Raw genomic sequence first — 26,478 nt, 5'->3', positions numbered from 1 at the left:
ACATCATACTGAATGACAGCCGGTGTCGCTGCTCACATCATACTGACTGACAGCCGGCGTCGCTGCACACATCATACTGACTGACAGCCGACTGTTATGACCTGGTGGTTAGGAGCACCCGGCACGACCTGATAGTTAAACTCACACAGGACAAGCTCTGGGATGTGGGAGCTCTGCTGACCGCAGGCCCTAATCCTATCACAACAACTAGAAATAGCCGTGGAGCGTTCCTGACTCTCCCTAGACGCCTCTTCACAGCCTTAGAACTAGCTAGCCCTAGAGATAGAAAATAAAGCCTACCTTGCCTCAGAGAAATTTCCCCAAAGGAAAATTCAGCCCCCCACAAATATTAACTGTGAGTAAAGATGAAAATCACAAACACAGAAATGAAACAGGTTTTAGCAAAGGGAGGCCAGATGTTATGAAAGGCAATTCAGTTCCACAATGGACATAGCGGTCAGAGCACATACAGTGATCTGACAATAACCCAAAATCATAGAACGAGCTCTGAGACGTGGGAACTCTGCAGACCGCAATCCCTAATCCTCTCCAAACAACACTAGAGGCAGCCATGGATTGCGCCTAACTCTGCCTATGCAACTCGGCACAGCCTGAGAAACTAACTAGCCTGAAGATAGAAAATAAGCCTACCTTGCCTCAGAGAAATACCCCAAAGGAAAAGGCAGCCCCCCACATATAATGACTGTGAGTTAAGATGAAAAGACAAACGTAGAGATGAAATAGATTCAGCAAAGTGAGGCCCGACTTTCTTAACAGAGCGAGGATAGGAAAGGTAACTTTGCGGTCTACACAAAACCCTAAAGAAAACCACGCAAAGGGGGCAAAAAGACCCTCCATACCGAACTAACGGAGGTACACCCCTTGCGTCCCAGAGCTTCCAGCAAAACAATTAGACAAGCTGGACAGAAAAAATAGCAAACAAATAGCAAAGAAGAACTTAGCTATGCAGAGCAGCAGGCCACAGGAATGATCCAGGGAAAAACAAGTCCAACACTGGAACATTGACAGGAAGCCAGGATCAAAGCATTAGGTGGAGTTAAGTAGAGAAGCACCTAACGACCTCACCACATCACCTGAGGGAGGAAACTCAGAAGCCGCAGTACCACTTTCCTCCACCAACGGAAGCTCACAGAGAGAATCAGCCGAAGTACAACTTGTGACCACAGGAGGGAGCTCTGCCACAGAATTCACAACAGTACCCCCCCCCTTGAGGAGGGGTCACCGAACCCTCACCAGAGCCCCCAGGCCGACCAGGATGAGCCACATGAAACGCACGAACAAGATCGGGAGCATGGACATCAGAGGCAAAAACCCAGGAATTATCTTCCTGAGCATAACCCTTCCATTTAACCAGATACTGGAGTTTCCGTCTTGAAACACGAGAATCCAAAATCTTCTCCACAATATACTCCAACTCCCCCTCCACCAAAACCGGGGCAGGAGGGTCAACAGATGGAACCATAGGTGCCACGTATCTCCGCAACAATGACCTATGGAATACGTTATGTATGGAAAAAGAATCTGGAAGGGTCAGACGAAAAGACACAGGATTAAGAACCTCAGAAATCCTATACGGACCAATGAAACGAGGTTTAAACTTAGGAGAGGAAACCTTCATAGGAATATGACGAGAAGATAACCAAACCAGATCCCCAACACGAAGCCGGGGACCAACACGGCATCTGCGATTAGCGAAACGTTGAGCCTTCTCCTGGGACAAGGTCAAATTGTCCACTACATGAGTCCAAATCTGCTGCAACCTGTCCACCACAGTATCCACACCAGGACAGTCCGAAGACTCAACCTGTCCTGAAGAGAAACGAGGATGGAACCCAGAATTGCAGAAAAATGGCGAAACCAAGGTAGCCGAGCTGGCCCGATTATTAAGGGCGAACTCAGCCAAAGGCAAAAAGGACACCCAGTCATCCTGATCAGCAGAAACAAAGCATCTCAGATATGTTTCCAAGGTCTGATTGGTTCGTTCGGTCTGGCCATTAGTCTGAGGATGGAAAGCCGAGGAAAAAGACAAGTCAATGCCCATCCTACCACAAAAGGCTCGCCAAAACCTCGAAACAAACTGGGAACCTCTGTCAGAAACGATATTCTCTGGAATGCCATGTAAACGAACCACATGCTGGAAGAACAATGGCACCAAATCAGAGGAGGAAGGCAATTTAGACAAGGGTACCAGATGGACCATCTTAGAAAAGCGATCACAGACCACCCAAATGACTGACATCTTTTGAGAAACGGGAAGATCTGAAATAAAATCCATAGAGATATGTGTCCAAGGCCTCTTCGGGATCGGCAAGGGCAAAAGCAACCCACTGGCACGAGAACAGCAGGGCTTAGCCCGAGCACAAATCCCACAGGACTGCACAAAAGTACGCACATCCCGCGACAGAGATGGCCACCAAAAGGATCTAGCCACTAACTCTCTGGTACCAAAGATTCCAGGATGACCAGCCAACACCGAACAATGAACCTCAGAGATAACTCTATTCGTCCACCTATCAGGGACAAACAGTTTCTCCGCTGGACAACGATCAGGTTTATTAGCCTGAAACTTTTGCAGCACCCGCCGCAAATCAGGGGAGATGGCAGACACGATTACTCCTTCCTTGAGGATGCCCGCCGGCTCAGACAAACCCGGAGAGTCGGGCACAAAACTCCTAGACAGAGCATCCGCCTTCACATTTTTAGAGCCCGGAAGGTACGAAATCACAAAGTCAAAACGGGCAAAAAACAGCGACCAACGAGCCTGTCTAGGATTCAACCACTTAGCAGACTCGAGATAAGTCAAGTTCTTATGATCAGTCAATACCACCACGCGATGCTTAGCTCCTTCAAGCCAATGACGCCACTCCTCGAATGCCCACTTCATGGCCAGCAACTCTCGGTTGCCCACATCATAATTTCGCTCAGCAGGCGAAAACTTCCTGGAAAAAAAAGCGCATGGTTTCATCACTGAGCAATCAGAAACTCTCTGCGACAAAACAGCCCCTGCTCCAATCTCAGAAGCATCCACCTCGACCTGGAACGGAAGAGAAACATCTGGTTGACACAACACAGGGGCAGAAGAAAAACGACGCTTCAACTCTTGAAAAGCTTCCACAGCAGCAGAAGACCAATTGACCACATCAGCACCCTTCTTGGTCAAATCGGTCAATGGTTTGGCAATACTAGAAAAATTGCAGATGAAGCGACGATAAAAATTAGCAAAGCCTAGGAACTTTTGCAGACTTTTCAGAGTTGTCGGCTGAGTCCAATCATGGATGGCTTGGACCTTAACAGGATCCATCTCGATAGTAGAAGGGGAAAAGATGAACCCCAAAAATGAAACCTTCTGCACACCAAAGAGACACTTTGATCCCTTCACAAACAAAGAATTAGCACGCAGGACCTGAAAAACCGTTCTGACCTGTTTCACATGAGACTCCCAATCATCCGAGAAGATCAAAATGTCATCCAAGTACACAATCAGGAATTTATCCAGGTACTCTCGGAAGATGTCATGCATAAAGGACTGAAACACTGATGGAGCATTGGCAAGTCCGAATGGCATCACTAGATACTCAAAATGACCCTCGGGTGTATTAAATGCAGTTTTCCATTCATCGCCTCACCTGATTCGCACCAGATTATACGCACCACGAAGATCTATCTTGGTGAACCAACTAGCCCCCTTAATCCGAGCAAACAAATCAGATAACAATGGCAAGGGGTACTGAAATTTAACCGTGATCTTATTTAGAAGGCGGTAATCTATACAAGGTCTCAGCGAACCATCCTTCTTGGCTACAAAAAAGAACCCTGCTCCTAATGGCGACGATGACGGGCGAATATGCCCCTTCTCCAGGGATTCCTTCACATAACTGCGTGCTCAGGCACGGATAAATCAAACAGTCGACCTTTTGGGAATTTACTACCAGGAATCAAATTGATAGCACAATCACAATCCCTATGCGGAGGTAGGCTATCGGACTTGGGCTCATCAAATACATCCCGCTAATCAGACAAGAACTCTGGAACCTCAGAAGGGGTGGATGACGAAATTGACAGAAATGGAACATCACCATGTACCCCCTGACAACCCCAGCTGGACACCGACATGGATTTCCAATCTAATACTGGATTATGGGCTTGTAGCCATGGCAACCCCAACACGACCACATCATGCAGATTATGCAACACCAGAAAGCGAATAACCTCCTTATGTGCAGGAGCCATGCACATGGTCAGCTGGGTCCAGTATTGAGGCTTATTCTTGGCCAAAGGCGTAGCATCAATTCCTCTCAATGGAATAGGACACTGCAAGGGCTCCAAGAAAAACCCACAACGCTTAGCATATTCCAAGTCCATCAAATTCAGGGCAGCGCCTGAATCCACAAATGCCATGACAGAATACGATGACAAAGAGCAGATCAAGGTAACGGACAGAAGAAATTTTGACTGTACCGTACCAATGGTGGCAGACCTAGCGAACCGCTTAGTGCGCTTAGGACAATCAGAGATAGCATGAGTGGAATCACCACAGTAGAAACACAGCCCATTCAGACGTCTGTGTTCTTGCCGTTCAACTCTGGTCAAAGTCCTATCGCACTGCATAGGCTCAGGTTTAAGCTCAGGTAATGCCGCCAAATGGTGCACAGATTTACGCTCACGCAAGCGTCGACCGATCTGAATGGCCAAAGACATAGACTCATTCAAACCAGCAGGCATAGGAAATCCCACCATGACATCCTTAAGGGCTTCAGAGAGACCCTTTCTGAACATAGCTGCCAGCGCAGATTCATTCCAGTGAGTGAGCACGGACCACTTTCTAAATTTCTGACAATATACCTCTATCTCATCCTGAGCCTGACAAAGAGCCAGCAAATTTTTTTCTGCCTGATCCACTGAATTAGGCTCATCGTACAGCAATCCAAGCGCCAGGAAAAACGCATCGATATTACTTAATGCAGGATCTCCTGACGCAAGAGAAAATGCCCAGTCCTGAGGGTCGCCACGCAAAAAAGAAATGACGATCCTAACCTGTTGAACTGGGTCACCAGAGGAGCGAGGTTTCAAAGCCAGAAATAGTTTACAATTATTTTTGAAACTCAGAAATTTAGTTCTATCTCCAAAAAACAAATCTGGAATAGGAATTCTCGGTTCTAACAAAGAATTCTGAACCACAAAATCGTGAATATTTTGAACTCTTGCCGTGAGCTGATCCATACATGAAGACAGACCTTTAATGTCCATTGCTACACCTGTGTCCTGAACCACCCAAATGTCTAGGGGAAAAAAAAGGCAAAACACAGTGCAGAGAAAAAAAAATGGTCTCAGAACTTCTTTTTTCCCTCTATTGAGAATCATTAGCAATTTTGGCTTCCTGTACTGTTATGAAAGGCAATTCAGTTCCACAATGGACATAGCGGTCAGAGAACATACAGTGATCTGACAATAACCCAAAATCATAGAACGAGCTCTGAGACGTGGGAACTCTGCAGACCGCAATCCCTAATTCTCTCCAAACAACACTAGAGGCAGCCGTGGATTGCGCCTAACTGCCTATGCAACTCGGCACAGCCTGAGAAACTAACTAGCCTGAAGATAGAAAATAAGCCTACCTTGCCTCAGAGAAATACCCCAAAGGAAAAGGCAGCCCCCCACATATAATGACTGTGAATTAAGATGAAAAGACAAACGTAGAGATGAAATACATTCAGCAAAGTGAGGCCCGACTTTCTTAACAGAGCGAGGATAGGAAAGGTAACTTTGCGGTCTACACAAAACCCTAAAGAAAACCACGCAAAGGGGGCAAAAAGACCCTCCGTACCGAACTAACGGCATGGAGGTACACCCCTTGCGTCCCAGAGCTTCCAGCAAAACAATTAGACAAGCTGGACAGAAAAAATAGCAAACAAATAGCAAAGAAGAACTTAGCTATGCAGAGCAGCAGGCCACAGGAATGATCCAGGGAAAAACAAGTCCAACACTGGAACATTGACAGGAAGCCAGGATCAAAGCATTAGGTGGAGTTAAGTAGAGAAGCACCTAACGACCTCACCACATCACCTGAGGGAGGAAGCTCAGAAGCCGCAGTACCACTTTCCTCCACCAATGGAAGCTCACAGAGAGAATCAGCCGAAGTACCACTTGTGACCACAGGAGGGAGCTCTGCCACAGAATTCACAACAGCCAGGCTAACTAAATAGACAGAGGATAGGAAAGGTATCTTTGCGGTCAGCACAAAAAACTACAAAAGACCACGCAGAGTGTGCAAAAAGACCCCCGCACCGACTCACGGTGCGGAGGCGCCACCCTGCATCCCAGAGCTTCCAGCTAGCAAGACAAAATCATAAAAGCAAGCTGGACTAGAAAACAAAGAACAGAAAATAACAATCGGGGACTTAGCTTCTTGCAGGAAGAGACAGGTCTCCAGAAGATCCAAGAGCGAACTGAACCAGCACAGGAACATTGACAGCTGGCATGGAGTAACGATCTGAGTGGAGTTAAATAGAGCAGCCAACCAAAGGATAAACCACGTCACCTGTGTAAGGAACCTCAGAAGCAGCAGCTTCACTCACAGCCACCAGAGGGAGTCCATGGACAGAACTCGCCGAAGTACCATTCACGACCACAAGAGGGAGTTCGACAACAGAATTCACAACAGTACCCCCCCCTTGAGGAGGGGTCACTGAACCCTCACCAGAGCCCCCAGGCCGATCAGGATGAGCCAAATGAAAGGCCCGAACTAGATCAGCAGCATGAACATCAAAGGCAAAAACCCAGGAATTATCTTCCTGACCATAACCCTTCCACTTGACCAGGTACTGGAGTTTCCGTCTCGAAACACGAGAATCCAAAATCTTCTCCACCACATACTCCAACTCCCCCTCGACCAACACCGGGGCAGGAGGATCAACGGAGGGAACCATAGGCGCCACGTATCTCCGCAACAATGACCTATGGAACACATTATGGATGGAAAAAGAAGCTGGAAGGTCCAAACGAAATGACATAGGATTAAGAACTTCAGAAATCTTATGTGGCCCAATGAAACGAGGCTTAAACTTAGGAGAGGAAACCTTCATAGGAACATGACGAGATGACAACCAAACCAAATCCCCAACACGAAGTCGGGGACCAACACAGCGCCGGCGGTTAGCGAAACGTTGAGCCTTCTCCTGGGACAATGTCAAATTGTCCACCACATGAGTCCAAATCTGCTGCAACCTGTCCACCACCGTATCCACACCAGGACAGTCCGAAGGCTCAACCTGCCCTGAAGAGAAACGAGGATGGAAACCAGAATTACAGAAAAAAGGAGAAACTAAAGTAGCCGAGCTGGCCCGATTATTAAGGGCGAACTCAGCCATAGGCAAGAAGGACACCCAATCATCCTGATCAGCAGAAACAAAACATCTCAGATATGTTTCCAAAGTCTAATTAGTTCGTTCGGTTTGGCCATTAGTCTGAGGATGGAAAGCCGAAGAAAAAGACAAATCAATGCCCATCTTAGCACAAAAGGCTCGCCAAAACCTCGAAACAAACTGGGAACCTCTGTCCGAGACGATGTTCTCTGGAATGCCATGCAAACGAACCACATGCTGGAAAAACAATGGCACCAAATCAGAGGAGGAAGGCAATTTAGACAAGGGTACCAAATGGACCATCTTAGAAAAGCGATCACAAACCACCCAAATGACCGACATCCTTTGAGAAACAGGGAGATCCGAAATAAAATCCATGGAAATATGCGTCCAGGGCCTCTTCGGGACCGGCAAGGGCAAAAGCAACCCACTGGCATGAGAACAGCAGGGCTTAGCCCGAGCACAAGTCCCACAGGACTGCACAAAAGAACGCACATCCCGTGACAAAGAAGGCCATCAAACGGATCTAGCCACCAAATCTCTGGTACCAAAGATTCCAGGATGACCAGCCAACACCGAACAATGAACCTCAGAGATAACTCTACTAGTCCATCTATCAGGGAAAAACAGTTTCTCCGCTGGACAACGGTCAGGTCTATCAGCCTGAAACTTCTGCAGCACGCGCCGCAAATCAGGGGAGATGGCAGACAAAATTACCCCCTCTTTAAGAATACCCGCCGGCTCCGGAACACCCGGAGAGTCAGGCACAAAACTCCTTGACAGGGCATCAGCCTTCACATTCTTAGATCCCGGAAGGTATGAAACCACAAAATCAAAACGGGAGAAAAAGAGCGACCATCGAGCCTGTCTAGGATTCAACCGCTTGGCAGACTTGAGATAAGTCAAATTCTTGTGATCCGTCAAGACCACCACGCGATGTTTAGCTCCTTCAAGCCAATGTCGCCACTCCTCGAATGCCCACTTCATGGCCAACAACTCTCGATTGCCAACATCATAATTGCGCTCAGCAGGCGAGAATTTTCTAGAAAAGAAGGCACATGGTTTAATCACCGAGCCATCAGAACTTCTTTGCGACAAAACAGCCCCTGCTCCAATCTCAGAAGCATCAACCTCGACCTGAAACGGGAGCGAAACATCTGGCTGGCATAACACAGGGGCAGAAGAAAAACGACTCTTCAACTCCTGAAAAGCCTCTACAGCCGCAGAGGACCAATTGACCACATCAGCACCTTTCTTGGTCAAATCAGTCAACGGTTTAGCAATACTAGAAAAATTAGCGATGAAGCGACGGTAAAAATTAGCAAAGCCCAGGAACTTCTGCAGGCTCTTCACAGATGTCGGCTGAGTCCAATCATAAATGGCCTGAACTTTAACAGGGTCCATCTCGATAGTAGAAGGGGAAAAAATGAAACCTTCTGAACTCCAAAGAGACACTTTGACCCCTTCACAAACAAGGAATTCGCACGAAGGACCTAGAACACCATTCTGACCTGCTTCACATGAGACTCCCAATCATCCGAAAAGACCAAAATGTCATCCAAATATACAATCATGAATCTATCCAGGTACTCTCGAAAGATGTCATGCATAAAGGACTGAAACACAGATGGAGCATTAGAAAGCCCGAATGGCATAACCAGGTACTCAAAATGGCCCTTGGGCGTATTAAATGCTGTTTTCCATTCATCGCCCTGTTTAATTCGCACAAGATTATACGCCCCACGAAGATCTATCTTGGTGAACCAACTAGCCCCCTTAATCCGAGCAAACAAATCAGACAGCAGCGGCAAAGGATACTGAAATTTGACTGTGATCTTATTAAGAAGGCGGTAATCAATACAAGGTCTCAAAGAGCCATCCTTCTTGGCCACAAAAAAGAACCCTGCTCCCAATGGTGACGACGACGGGCGAATATGACCCTTCTCCAAGGATTCCTTTATATAACTCCGCATAGCGGCGTGCTCTGGCACAGATAAATTAAACAGACGGCCCCTAGGAAACTTACTACCAGGAATCAAATTAATAGCACAATCGCAATCCCTATGAGGAGGTAGGGCACCGGATTTGGGCTCTTCAAATACATCCCGGTAATCAGATAAAAACTCAGGAACTTCAGAAGGAGTGGAAGGCGAAATTGACAACAATGGAACATCACCATGTACCCCTTGACAACCCCAGCTGGACACAGACATAGATTTCCAATCTAACACTGGATTATGGACCTGTAGCCATGGCAACCCCAAAACGACCACATCATGCAGATTATGCAACACCAAAAAGCGAATATCCTCCTGATGTGCAGGAGCCATGCACATGGTCAATTGAGTCCAGTACTGAGGCTTATTCTCAATGGAATAGGATACTGCAAGGGCTCCAAGAAAAAACCACAGCGCCTGGCAAACTCCAAGTCCATCAAATTCAGGGCAGTGCCTGAATCTACAAATGCCATAACAGAATAGGATGACAGAGAGCAAATCAGAGTAACGGACAAAAGAAATTTAGACTGTACCGTACCAATGGTGGCAGACCTAGCGAACCGCTTAGTGCGCTTAGGACAATCGGAGATAGCATGAGTGGATTCACCACAGTAAAAACACAGCCCATTCCGACGTCTGTGTTCTTGCCGTTCAGCTCTGGTCAAAGTCCTATCACACTGCATAGGCTCAGGCCTATGCTCAGAGAATACCGCCAGATGGTGCACAGCTTTGCGCTCCCGCAAGCGCCGATCGATCTGAATGGCCAAGGACATATACTCATTCAGACCAGCAGGCATGGGAAATCCCACCATGACATCCTTAAGGGCTTCAGAAAGACTTTTTCTGAAAATTGCCGCCAGGGCACACTCATTCCACTGAGTAAGCACAGACCACTTTCTAAACTTCTGACAGTACACCTCCGCTTCATCCTGACCCTGACACAAAGCCAGCAAGATTTTCTCTGCCTCATCCACTGAATTTGGTTCATCATAAAGCAATCCAAGCACCAGAAAAAACACATCAACATCACGCAATGCAGGATCTCCTGGCGCAAGGGAAAATGCCCAGTCTTGAGGGTCACCACGCAACAATGAAATAATGATTTTTATTTGTTGCACGGGGTCACCAGAGGAGCGGGGTTTCAAAGCTAGAAACAGTTTACAATTATTTTTGAAATTCAGAAACTTAGCTCTATCCCCAGAAAATAAATCAGGAATAAGAATTCTAGGCTCTAACATAGGATTCTGAACCACAAAATCTTGAATGTTTTGTACCCTTGCAGTGAGATGATCCACACAAGAGGACAGACCTTGAATGTCCATCACTACACCTGTGTCCTGAACCACCCACAGGTCTAGGGGAAAAGATAGACAAAACACAGTGCAAAGAAAAAAAAATGGTCTCAAAGCTTCTCTTATCCCTCTATTGAGATGCATTAATACTTTGGGCCAGCTGTACTGTTATGACCTGGTGGTTAGGAGCACCCGGCACGACCTGATAGTTAAACTCACACAGGACAAGCTCTGGGATGTGGGAGCTCTGCTGACCGCAGGCCCTAATCCTATCACAACAACTAGAAATAGCCGTGGAGCGTTCCTGACTCTCCCTAGACGCCTCTTCACAGCCTTAGAACTAGCTAGCCCTAGAGATAGAAAATAAAGCCTACCTTGCCTCAGAGAAATTTCCCCAAAGGAAAAGGCAGCCCCCCACAAATATTAACTGTGAGTAAAGATGAAAATCACAAACACAGAAATGAAACCGGTTTTAGCAAAGGGAGGCCAGGCTAACTAAATAGAGGATAGGAAAGGTATCTTTGCGATCAGCACAAAAAACTACAAAAGACCACGCAGAGTGTGCAAAAAGACCCCCGCACCGACTCACGGTGCGGAGGCGCCACCCTGCATCCCAGAGCTTCCAGCTAGCAAGACAAAATCATAAAAGCAAGCTGGACTTAGCTTCTTGCAGGAAGAGACAGGTCTCCAGAAGATCCAAGAGCGAACTGAACCAGCACAGGAACATTGACAGCTGGCATGGAGTAACGATCTGAGTGGAGTTAAATAGAGCAGCCAACCAAAGGATAAACCACGTCACCTGTGTAAGGAACCTCAGAAGCAGCAGCTTCACTCACAGCCACCAGAGGGAGTCCATGGACAGAACTCGCCAAAGTACCATTCACGACCACAGGAGGGAGTTCGACAACAGAATTCACAACAGCCGACTTTGCTGCACACATCATGCTGACTGACAGCCGACGGCATTGCACATATACTGACCTGACAGCCGGCGTCGCTGCACACCTACTGACTGACAGCCGGCGTCACTGCACACGTCATACTGACTGACAGCCGGCATTGCTGCACACATCACGCTGACTGACAGCCGGCGTCACTGCACACATCATACTGACTGACAGCCGGCATCACTGCACAAATACTGACTGACAGCCGGCATCACTGCACGCATCATACTGACTAACAGCTGGAGTCACTGCACACATCATACTGACTGACAGCCGGCATCACTGCACACATCATACTGACTGACAGCCGGTGTCACTGCACACATCATACTGACTGACAGCCGGCATCACTGCACACATCATACTGACTGACAGCCGGCGTCGCTGCACACATCATGCTGACTGACAGCCGGTGTCACTGCACGCATCATACTGACTAACAGCTGGAGTCACTGCACACATCATACTGACTGACAGCCGGCATCACTGCACACATCATACTGACTGACAGCCGGTGTCACTGCACACATCATGCTGACTGACAGCCGGCGTCACTGCACACATCATACTGACTGACAGCCGGCATCACTGCACACATCATACTGACTGACAGCCGGCGTCGCTGCACACATCATACTGACTGACAGCCGGCGTCCCTGCACACATCATACTGACTGACAGCCGGCGTCCCTGCATACATCATACTGACTGACAGCCGGCGTCAATGCACACATCTGTTATGAACTGGTGATTCAGAAACACAATGAACCTGGTGGTTAAGAGCCACAAGTGACCTGATAGTTGCTAATAACAAGGACAAGCTCTGAGACGTGGGAACTCTGCTGACCGCAATCCCTAATCCTATCATACCTCACTAAAGGTAGCCGTGGAGCGCTCCTGACCAGACCTTGGCGCCTCGGCACAGCCTGAGAAGCTAGCTAGCCCTGAAGATAGAAAAATAAGCCTTCCTTGCCTCAGAGAAATTCCCCAAAGGAAAAGGCAGCCCCCCACATATAATGACTGTGAGTTAAGATGAAAAGACAAACACAGAGATGAAATAGATTTTAGCAAAGTGAGGCCCGACTTACTGAATAGACCGAGGATAGGAAAGATAGCTTTGCGGTCAGCACAAAAACCTACAAACAACCACGCAGAGGGGGCAAAAAGACCCTCCGCACCGACTAACGGTACGGAGGTGCTCCTTCTGCGTCTCAGAGCTTCCAGCAAGCAAGAAAACCCAATATAGCAAGCTGGACAGAAAATATAGCAAACAAAAGTAACACAAGCAAAACTTAGCTTATGCAGGGCAGACAGGCCACAAGAATGATCCAGGAGAAAGCAAGACCAATACTGGAACATTGACTGGAGGCCAGGAACAAAGAACTAGGTGGAGTTAAATAGAGCAGCACCTAACGACCTAACCTCGTCACCTGAGGAAGGAAACTCAGAAGCCGCAGCCCCACTCACATCCACCAGAGGAAGCTCATAGACATAACCAGCAGAAGTACCAATCATGACCACAGGAGGGAGCTTGACCACAGAATTCACAACACACATCATACTGACTGACAGCCGGCGTCACTGCACACATCATACTGACTGACAGCCGGCGTCACTGCACACATCATACTGACTGACAGCCGGCGTCACGGCACACATCATACTGACTGACAGCCGGCGTCACTAAACACATCATACTGACTGACAGTTGGCATCACTGCACACATCATACTGACTGACAGCCGGCGTCACTACACACATCATACTGACTGACAGCCAGCGTCACTGCACACATCATACTGACTGACAGCCGGCATCACTGCACACATCATACTGACAGCCGGCGTCACTGCACACATCATACTGACTGACAGCCGGCATCACTGCACACATCATACTGGCTGACAGTCGGCGTCGCTGCACACATCATACTGACTGACAGGCGGCGGCGCTGCACACATCATTCTGACTGACAGCCGACGTTGCTGCACACATCATGCTGACTGACAGCCGACGGCGTTGCACACATACTGACCTGACAGCCGGCGTCGCTGCACTCATACTGACTGACAGCCGGCGTCACTGCACACATCATACTGACTAACAGCCGGCATCACTGCACAAATACTGACTGACAGCCGGCATCACTGCACACATCATACTGACTGACAGCCGGCGTCACTGCACACATCATACTTACAGCCGGCATCGCTGCACACAACATAATGACTGACAGCCGGCGTCACTGCACACATCATACTGACTGACAGCCTGCGTCCCTGCACACATCATACTGACTGACAGCCGGCGTCACTGCGCACATCATACTGACTGACAGCCGGCGTCGCTAAACACATCATACTGACTGACAGCCGGCGTCACTGCACACATCATACTGACTGACAGCCGGCGTCAATGCACACATCATACTCACTAAAAGCCGGCGGCACTGCACACAACATACTGACTGACAGCTGGCGGCACTGCACACATCATACTGACTGACAGCCGACGTCGCTGCACACATCATGCTGACTGACAGCCGGCGTCACTGCACACATCATACTAACTGACAGCCGGCGTCGCTGCACACATACTGACTGACAGCCGGCTTCACTGCACACATCATACTGACTGACAGCCGGCGTCGCTGCACACATACTGACTGACATCCGGCGTCACTGCACACATCATACTGACCGACAGCCGACGTCGCTGCACACATCATACTGACTGACAGCCGGCGTCACTGCACACATCATACTGACTGACAGCCGGCGTCACTGCACACATCATACTGACTGACAGCCGGCGTCACTGCACACATCATACTGACTGACAGCCGGCGTCACTAAACACATCATACTGACTGACAGTTGGCATCACTGCACACATCATACTGACTGACAGCCGGCGTCACTGCACAAAAACTGACTGACAGCCGGCATCACTGCACACATCATACTGACTGACAGCCGACGGCGTTGCACACATACTGACCTGACAGCCGGCGTCGCTGCACACATACTGACTGACAGCCGGCATCACTGCACACATCATACTGACTGACAGCCGGCATCACTGCACAAAAACTGACTGACAGCCGGCATCACTGCACACATCATACTGACTGACTGCCGGCGTCACTACACACATCATACTGACTGACAGCCGACGTCGCTGCACACATCATACTGATTGACAGCCGGCGTCACTGCACACATCATACTGACTGACAGGCGGCGTCACTGCACACATCATACTGACTGACAGCCGTTGTCGCTGCACACATCTTACTGACTGACAGCCGGCATCACTGCACACATCATACTGACTGACAGCCATCGTCATTGCACACATCATACTGACTGACAGCCGGCGTCACTGCACACATCATACTGAAAGACAGCCGACGTCGCTGCTCACATACTGACTGACAGCCGGCGTCGCTGCACACACCATACTGACTGACAGCCGACGTCGCTGCACACATCATACTGACTGACAGCCAGCGTCGCTACACACATCATACTGACGGACAGCCGGCGTCGCTGCACAAATACTGACTGACAGCCGGCGTCACTGCACACATCATACTGACTGACAGCCGGCATCACTGCACACATCATACTGACTGACAGCCGGCGTCACTGCACACATCATACTGACTGACAGCCGGCGTCACTGCACACATCATACTGACTGACAGCCGGCGTCGCTGCACACATCATACTGACTGACAGCCGGCGCCGCTGCACACATCATACTGACTCACAGCTGGCGTTGCTGCACACATCATACTGACTGACAGCCGGCATCGCTGCACACATCATACAGACTGACAGCCGGTGTCGCTGCACACATAATACTGACTGACAGCCGGCATTACTGCACACATCATACTGACTGACAGCCAGCGTCACTGCACACATACTGACTGACAACCGGCGTCGCTGCACACATCATACTGACTGACATCTGGCGTCGCTGCACACATCATACTGATTGACAGCCGGCGTCACTGCACACATCATACAGACTGACATCCGGCGTCACTGCACCCATCATAGTGATTGATAGCCTGCGTCACTGCACACATACTGACAGCCGGCGTCACTGCACACATCATACTGACTGACAGCTGGCGTCACTGCACACATCATACTGACTGACAGCCGGCGTCACTGCACACATCATACTTACAGCCGGCATCGCTGCACACAACATACTGACTGACAGCCGGCATCACTGCACACATCATACTGACTGACAGCCTGCGTCCCTGCACACATCATACTGACTGACAGCCGGCGTCACTGCACACATCATACTGACTGACAGCCGGCGTCACTGCACACATCATACTGACTGACAGCCGGCATCACTGCACACATCATACTGACTGACAGCCGGCGTCACTGCACACATCATACTGACTGACAGCCGGCGTCACTGCACACATCATACTGACTGACAGCCGGCGTCGCTGCACACATCATACTGACTGACAGCCGGCGCCGCTGCACACATCATACTGACTCACAGCTGGCGTTGCTGCACACATCATACTGACTGACAGCCGGCATCGCTGCACACATCATACAGACTGACAGCCGGTGTCGCTGCACACATAATACTGACTGACAGCCGGCATTACTGCACACATCATACTGACTGACAGCCAGCGTCACTGCACACATACTGACTGACAACCGGCGTCGCTGCACACATCATACTGACTGACATCTGGCGTCGCTGCACACATCATACTGATTGACAGCCGGCGTCACTGCACACATCATACAGACTGACATCCGGCGTCACTGCACCCATCATAGTGATTGATAGCCTGCGTCACTGCACACATACTGACAGCCGGCGTCACTGCACACATCATACTGACTGACAGCTGGCGTCACTGCACACATCATACTGACTGACAGCCGGCGTCACTGCACACATCATACTTACAGCCGGCATCGCTGCACACAACATACTGACTGACAGCCGGCATCACTGCACACATCATACTGACTGACAGCCTGCGTCCCTGCACACATCATACTGACTGACAGCCGGCGTCACTGCACACATCATACTGACTGACAGCCGGCGTCAATGCACACATCATACTGACTAAATGCCAACGGCACTGCACACAACATACTGACTGACAGCCGGCGACACTGCACACATCATACTGACTGACAGCCGACATCGCTGCACACATCATGCTGACTGACAGCCGGCGTCGCTGCACACATACTGACTGACAGGCGGCGTCACTGCACACATCATACTGACTGACAGCCGAGGTCGCTGCACACATCATGCTGACTGACAGCCGGCGTCACTGCACACATCATACTGACTGACAGCCGGCGTCACTGCACACATCATACTGACTGACAGCCGGCGTCACTGCACACATCATACTGACTGACAGCCGGTGTCACTGCACACATCATACTGACAGCTGACGTCGCTGCACACATCATGCTGACTGACAGCCGGCGTCACTGCACACATCATACTGACTCACAGCCGGCGTCACTAAACACATCATACTGACTGACAGCCGGCATCACTGCACACATCATACTGATTGACAGCCGACGTCACTGCACACATCATACTGACTGACAGCCGGCGTCACTGCACACATCATACTGACTGACAGCCGGCATCACTGCACACATCATACTGACTGACAGCCGGCATCGCTGCACACATCATACTGACTGACAGCCGACGTTGCTGCACACATCATACTGACTGACAGCCGGCGTCGCTGCACACATACTGACTGACAGCCGGCGTCGCTGCACACATCATACTGACTGACAGCTGGCTTCACTGCACACATCATACTGACTGACAGCCAGAATCACTGCACACATCATACTGACTGACAGCCGGCGTCACTGCTCACATCATACTGACTGACAGCCAGCGTCGCTGCACACATCATACTGACTGACAGCCGGCGTCACTGCACACATCATACTGACTGACAGCCGACGTTGCTGCACACATCATACTGACTGACAGTCGGCGGCGCTGCACACATCATTCTGACTGACAGCCGACGTTGCTGCACACATCATGCTGACTGACAGCCGACGGCGTTGCACACATACTGACCTGACAGCCGGCGTCGCTGCACTCATACTGACTGACAGCTGGCGTCACTGCACACATCATACTGACTAACAGCTGGCATCACTGCACAAATACTGACTGACAGCCGGCATCACTGCACACATCATACTGACTGACAGCCGGCGTCACTGCACACATCATACTTACAGCCGGCATCGCTGCACACAACATAATGACTGACAGCCGGCGTCACTGCACACATCATACTGACTGACAGCCTGCGTCCCTGCACACATCATACTGACTGACAGCCGGCGTCACTGCGCACATCATACTGACTGACAGCCGGCGTCGCTAAACACATCATACTGACTGACAGCCGGCGTCACTGCACACATCATACTGACTGACAGCCGGCGTCAATGCACACATCATACTCACTAAAAGCCGGCGGCACTGCACACAACATACTGACTGACAGCCGGCGGCACTGCACACATCATACTGACTGACAGCCGACGTCGCTGCACACATCATGCTGACTGACAGCCGGCGTCACTGCACACATCATACTGACTGACAGCCGGCGTCGCTGCACACATACTGACTGACAGCCGGCTTCACTGCACACATCATACTAACTGACAGCCGGCGTCGCTGCACACATACTGACTGACATCCGGCGTCACTGCACACATCATACTGACCGACAGCCGACGTCGCTGCACACATCATACTGACTGACAGCCGGCGTCACTGCACACATCATACTGACTGACAGCCGGTGTCACTGCACACATCATACTGACTGACAGCCGGCGTCACTGCACACATCATACTGACTGACAGCCGGCGTCACTAAACACATCATACTGACTGACAGTTGGCATCACTGCACACATCATACTGACTGACAGCCGGCGTCACTGCACAAAAACTGACTGACAGCCGGCATCACTGCACACATCATACTGACTGACAGCCGACGGCGTTGCACACATACTGACCTGACAGCTGGCGTCGCTGCACACATACTGACTGACAGCCGGCATCACTGCACACATCATACTGACTGACAGCCGGCATCACTGCACAAAAACTGACTGACAGCCGGCATCACTGCACACATCATACTGACTGACTGCCGGCGTCACTACACACATCATACTGACTGACAGCCGACGTCGCTGCACACATCATACTGATTGACAGCCGGCGTCACTGCACACATCATACTGACTGACAGCCGGCGTCACTGCACACATCATACTGACTGACAGCCGTTGTCGCTGCACACATCTTACTGACTGACAGCCGGCGTCACTGCACACATCATACTGAAAGACAGCCGACGTCGCTGCTCACATACTGACAGACAGCCGGCGTCGCTGCACACACCATACTGACTGACAGCCGACGTCGCTGCACACATCATACTGACTGACAGCCGGCGTCGCTGCACACATCATACTGACTGACAGCCGGCGTCGCTGCACACATCATACTGATTGACAGCCGGCGTCACTGCACACATCATACTGACGGACAGCCGGCGTCGCTGCACAAATACTGACTGACAGCCGGCGTCACTGCACACATCATGCTGACTGACAGCCGGCATCCCTGCACACATCATACTGACTGACAGCCGGCGTCACTGCACACATCATACTGACTGACAGCCGGCGTCACTGCACACATCATACTGACTGACAGCCGGCGTCTCTGCACACATCATACTGACTGACAGCCGGCGCCGCTGCACACATCATACTGACTCACAGCTGGCGTCGCTGCACACATCATACTGACTGACAGCCGGCATCGCTGCACACATCATACAGACTGACAGCCGGTGTCGCTGCACACATAATACTGACTGACAGCCGGCATCACTGCACACATCATACTGACTGACAGCCAGCGTCACTGCACACATACTGACTGACAACCGGCGTCGCTGCACACATCATACTGACTGACATCTGGCGTCGCTGCACACATCATACTGAATGACAGCCAGCGTCACTGCACACATCATACAGACTGACATCCGGCGTCACTGCACCCATCATAGTGATTGATAGCCTGCGTCACTGCACACATACTGACTGACAGCCGGCGTCACTGCACACATCATACTGACTGACAGCTGGCGTCACTGCACACATCATACTGACTGACAGCCGGCGTCACTGCACACATCATACTTACAGCCGGCATCGCTGCACACAACATACTGACTGACAGCCGGCATCACTGCACACATCATACTGACTGACAGCCTGCGTCCCTGCACACATCATACTGACTGACAGCCGGCGTCACTGCACACATCATACTGACTGACAGCCGGCGTCAATGCACACATCATACTGACTAAATGCCAACGGCACTGCACACAACATACTGACTGACAGCCGGCGACACTGCACACATCATACTGACTGACAGCCGACATCGCTGCACACATCATGCTGACTGACAGCCGGCGTCACTGCACACATCATACTGACTGACAGCCGAGGTCGCTGCACACATCATACTGACTGACAGCCGGCGTCACTGCACACATCATACTGACTGACAGCCGGCGTAACTGCACACATCATACTGACTGACAGCCGGCGTCACTGCACACATCATACTGACTGACAGCCGGTGTCACTGCACACATCATACTGACAGCTGACGTCGCTGCACACATCATGCTGACTGACAGCCGGCGTCACTGCACACATCATACTGACTCACAGCCGGCGTCACTAAACACATCATACTGACTGACAGCCGGCATCACTGCACACATCATACTGATTGACAGCCGGCGTCACTGCACACATCATACTGACTGACAGCCGGCGTCACTGCACACATCATACTGACTGACAGCCGGCATCACTGCACACATCATACTGACTGACAGCCGGCATCGCTGCACACATCATACTGACTGACAGCCGACGTTGCTGCACACATCATACTGACTGACAGCCGGCGTCGCTGCACACATACTGACTGACAGCCGGCGTCGCTGCACACATCATACTGACTGACAGCTGGCTTCACTGCACACATCATACTGACTGACAGCCGGAATCACTGCACACATCATACTGACTGACAGCCGGCGTCACTGCTCACATCATACTGACTGACAGCCGGCGTCGCTGCACACATCATACTGACTGACAGCCGGCATCACTGCACACATCATACTGACTGACAGCCGACGTTGCTGCTCACATCATGCTGACTGACAGCCGACGGCGTTGCACACATACTGACTGACAGCCGGCGTCGCTGCACACATACTGACTGACAGCCGGCGTCACTGCTCACATCATTCTGACTGACAGCCGGCATCGCTGCACACAGCACGCTGACTGACAGCCGGCATCACTGCACACATCATACTGACTGACAGCCAGGCGTCGCTGCACACATCATACTGACTGACAGCCGGCATCACTGCACACATCATACTGACTGACAGCCAGGCGTCGCTGCACACATCATACTGACTGACAGCCGGCGTCACTGCACACATCATACTGACTGACAGCCGGCATCACTGCACACATCATACTGACTGACAGCCGACGTCGCTGCACACATCATACTGACTGATAGCCGGCGTCACTGCACACATCATACTGACTGACAGCCGGCGTCACTGCACACATCATACTGACTGACAGCCGGTGTCACTGCACACATCATACTGACTGACAGCCGGTGTCGCTGCACACATCATACTGACTGACAGCCGGCATCACTGCAAACATCATACTGACTGACAGCCGGCGTCACTGCACACTTCATACTGACTGACAGCCGGCGTCACTGCACACATCATACTGACTGACAGCCGGTGTCGCTGCACACATACCTACTGACAGCCGGCGTCGCTGCACACATCATACTTACTGACAGCCGGCGTCGCTGCACACATCATACTGACTGACAGCCGGCGTCGCTGCACACATCATGCTGACTGACAGCCGGCGTCACTGCACACATCATACTGACTGACAGCCGGCGTCGCTGCACACATCATACTGACTGTCAGCCGGTGTCACTGCACACATCATACTGACTGACAGCCGGCGTCACTGCACACATCATACTGACAGCTGACTGTCACGATATGGTATGAAATATCATAAGTAGTTCTCTTGCTAGCCTGAGTGGGCTAAGCCCCCCTTCTTGGAGCACAGTTTGAGCTGCAAATTCCTGGCTTTCCTTCTCTGAGAGTATGGGGGAAGAGAGGTTTTATTGCCGAACAGAATTTACGACTAGCATTTCCTGTGTAAGCTCTTGTTGCTATAAGGGAAGTAGAAACTTCAAGAATCCATTAAAGATTCTTTGTTTAGTTTTTGTTAGATATTAGGCAAACGATTTAAGCTAGGAACATGAAAATATATATTCGTATTCCCACTCGGTGTAGGTACCCATCCCTTTAAACTCGGGCTTCTAACTCCATCTGGTAAAGAAGTAGGGATTTCTCTGTAAATATGTATCCCAGATAGGACATATTTGATCTCATTAGAATGCTCACGTTAACCCGAGATGAATTATGGGTTTGGTATGACTCTGTCATGTTTTGTAGTGAAGTTATAGAAATTAGAGAGAATAGTTTAAAGTTTAGGCAGAATGTAGAGAGAGGAGGGTCTGGATAAGCCAGCCCTTCTGTGATGTCACAGCCTCCAGGTATTAAGTTGTAGCAGGCTGCCCAGGGCACGGTCTTCTGCTGATTTCTCTTTCTGGACTGTTTTGTCCTATTGTCCTGGAAGAGCTGAGTACCTCCCATGGACTGGGATGTATGGAAACTGCACTAGCCTGGATGCCTGCAATGCTTTTAATATGTGAGTGTTATCTTTTCTCATTTATTCCCTTTATGTTATAATTACCCTTGTACATATTTGCAATTGTCTCATTTGTAACATCTTTATAAAATATTTTTGATAAAGCACTGCCTAATTTTTATGGAATATAATATTTAATATTAGTTCGTTCCCCTGTTCTAAACGTACCCTATGTCTCTTGAAGGGAAATACGCTACTGTTGTGTTGGGTTAGCTTCGGACCCGTTTAATCGAAGCTGGTGGCGGCGATACCGTGTGCAGACTGTTGAGTGATGCTGTAGCGACTGCGGCATTGATAATTATTGTTCCTGCCTGAGTGGGAGTAGTTTATCGCGTCGCTGCAGCGTGCCCAATAGCCAGTACATAGCAGGCAGCCTTTCTGGCGACTAATTACCCAGGGTGCAGTACCTAATCTGACCTGAGAGTAAGGGGGGCGCCAGAGAGCTGCAAGTTTTAAGTGGAACTGTAAGCGAGATATACATAAATCCCTGCAGTTCGTGGTATATAGAAAAGCAGTGGGATACCTAGAATAAGCCCCTGCTGTAAACTAAGAGGTCAATAGCCCTGTGTGTGTTTTCTCATCACATTGTTAGCAGTGGAGGGATAACTAAGATAAGCCCCCCTGCACATGTGATAGCCGTCTGTTGGCCTAAAGTCACCCTGATCCGTGACGTAGGGGTGACGGTCACGGTGTGAATCCTGACCCAGTGGTGACAGCGGTCAGGGGAATCGTGACAATTGGTGGCAAGGCGGTGGGATATCTTAGAGCATTAGTGATTTGGTTTGAGTAATCATTCCTCTCACTAAAAACTTGCAGAAAGTTCTTTCGAGGACTCTGCACAAATAAGTTTGGAGAACGAACTCAGTGCTTTTTAGTTGTGAGACAATTGCGTACTGGTAATTATCCCCTCCCTTTCTCTTCGTTTTTCTATCCTATCTTTTATTTGGCAACCATGGCTGCGAAAGGGGAAGCTTGGTACAACCAGCAGAAGAAGGACATTCTTGCTGGGATATGCACGTACCATGGCCTGAACCCCCAGGGTAAGACCAAGACTCAAATGGTCGCTGAACTGGTGCAATTTGAAGCAGACCAAGCCAGGTCACAGAGCTCAGAGGCCGCAGAAGCCAGCACCAGCGAACATGAGGCTGCAGCAGAGGTCCAACCACTGAATACGGGCCCTACTGGCAACCAGGGAGGCGCAGACCTCCTCCTGCAGCTGGCTCTGCAGCAATGCTCCGCAGATGACCTAGAGAGACGTCTGCAGCTGATCCAGCAATACCAGGAGCAAGCCGAGAGAGAGGCCCAGGCCCAGCGAGCCGAGCGAGAGGCCCAGGCCCAGCGAGCCGAGCGAGAGGCCCAAGCGGAGCGGGAGTACCAGCTGCAGATGGCCCGACTGCAAATGCAGGGGTCGTCCCAGTCCAGCCGTGAGCCCAGCAGCGCTCAGATGCCTAAGCCCCGGCCCGATCACTTCCCTGTTATGGAGAAGGACGGAGACTTGGACACTTTTCTGCGGGCCTTTGAGAAAGCCTGCAGACAGTACCAGCTGCCTACAGATGAATGGGCATGATACCTGACACCAGGGCTGAGAAGCAAAGCTCTGGAGGCGTTTGCTGCCCTCCCTCAAGAACAAGATGGAGACTATGAGGCCATCAAGCAGGCCCTGATAGCAAAGTACCAGCTTACTCCCGAGGTGTACCGTAGAAAGTTCCGGACCCTCCAACGTGGCCCACACGACAGTTACAGTGATGTGGTGCATGGACTGGGGACCCACTTTGACCAGTGGACCCAAGGACTGTCAGTGACCACCTTTGCACAGCTGCGAGACCTGATGATCAAAGACCAGTTCTTTCATCTTTGCCCAGCTGAGGTGCGACAGTTCGTGATGGACAGAGAACCCAAAGACGTGACGAAAGCAGCGCAGATTGCCGATGCCTATGAGGCCAACCATAGATCGGAAGTGCGGAAGCCAGTCACTACCAGCTGGAGAGGGGGTAAGCCTGCAACCAACGCCAGTACCCCTGCCAGCCAGCACACCAGAGGTCCTGGCCCTGTGGCCAACAGCACCAGACCTACCACCGAACCTCGCACGTGTCACACCTGCAAGCGGCCTGGGCATATCAGTACCTTCTGTCCAGACAGGCCGAAGAACCCCCCAGCCAAGGCCCCAGGGCCTAATGCAGCAGTTCTTTTGGTGGGTGGTGTGGTTGGGAGGGTGTGTGACAATGTACAGCCCGTCACTGTGGGGGGCCATGTTGCTACAGGCCTCAAGGACACCGGGGCTGAACGAACCCTCATCCGACCCGAACTGGCGGCCCCTGAAGAAATCATTCCGGGGAAAACCCTAACTGTCACTGGGATTGGGGGCATCAGCTGTCCCTTACCGATGGCCCGGGTTTTTTTTTGATTGGGGTGCCGGGAGCGGGGTGAAGGAAGTGGGGCTGTCTGATAATTTGCCCACTGATGTTTTGTTGGGGACTGATTTGGGGAGGATGTTTGCATACTACGTTCCTGACACCCCTCCCCAATCTACTAATAAGGGTAACGTTAACCCTGATGATGATGATGATGGGAAATCGCATGTGTTACCTGACCATGCTTTATCTTGTAATGATGCATCTATTAACCATTTTTTTCCTAGGATTGATGGTGAAAATGTTGTACCTGTGCCAACTGAACCTGATAATGATTTTTCTGTGAAGGTTAATGTGTCCATAGGTACAGGCGTGCCCAGCCACGTCGCTCTGCGGAGTGAGACGGCTGAGGAACCCCTAACAAGGGCAAGTGTCGGTGCTACAGGAAATGGGGAGATGCATGGGAACCGTGAGGAAGGTGATGCCATGAAAGTGACCAGTGCCACCGAGGAAGGTAACTGGCCCATAAGTAGCACTGCCCCTGAAGTGTTGGGGGTGGATGGGGAGGTAGAGCCCATAGCAGCGCCGGCTGACGGGCCTGTAGAAATCCCCGGGGAGACAGCCTACGTAGCTGCTGTCACCCGCAGTCAGAGTGCCCGGAACGCAGATAACTGTCAGCCTTCCGGACCCTCCTCAGTCATTACTGTGACTGAACCAGAGGTGGACCCAGAACAGGTCCAAGAGGGTTCCCGTGGGGAAGGGACCCTGACGTCGCTTCTGGCTTCCCCTAGCCAGGAGTTTCAGGCCGCTCTGCACACAGATGCGAGCCTAGAGAGTTTGAGACAACTTGCCGGGACGCCCTTCTCCGAGACTGATAAGGAGAAGGTGTTCTGGGAACAAGGAAGGTTGTACCGGGAGACAGTACCCGGAGAATCACAAAAGGAGTGGTTGAGGGAAAGACAGCTGGTCGTCCCGCAGCAATTCCGGGGTGAGTTGTTGCGGATTGCCCATGAGATCCCGCTAGCTGGACACTTGGGGATCAGCAAAACTAAGGCCCGGCTGTCTCAACACTTCTATTGGCCTAAGATGGGGACAGATGTGTCAAACTACTGCCGCTCCTGTATCACTTGTCAAAGAGTGGGGAAGGCGGGGCCTGCTCTTAAGGCTCCCCTGATCCCTTTGCCAGTGATAGAGGAGCCTTTCCAGAGGATCGCGGTGGACATTGTGGGCCCGCTGGCCGTCCCCAGCAGCTCTGGAAAGCAATATATCCTTACTGTGGTAGACTACGCTACCCGGTACCCAGAGGCAGTAGCTCTGTCGTCAACTAGGGCAGATAAGGTGGCGGATGCCCTGTTGGCCATCTTTTCACGCGTAGGATTTCCCAGGGAAATGCTTACTGATCAAGGGACCCAATTTATGTCTCGCCTAATGGAGGCTCTCTGTAAGAGAATGCAGGTGAAGCACCTGGTATCGAGTGCGTATCACCCACAGACCAATGGCTTGTGTGAGCGCTTCAATGGTACCCTCAAACAGATGCTA

This window comes from Ranitomeya imitator, chromosome 6 (assembly GCF_032444005.1).
Source record: "Ranitomeya imitator isolate aRanImi1 chromosome 6, aRanImi1.pri, whole genome shotgun sequence".
NCBI lineage: Eukaryota > Metazoa > Chordata > Amphibia > Anura > Dendrobatidae > Ranitomeya > Ranitomeya imitator.
This window is presented reverse-complemented; position numbering follows the sequence as displayed.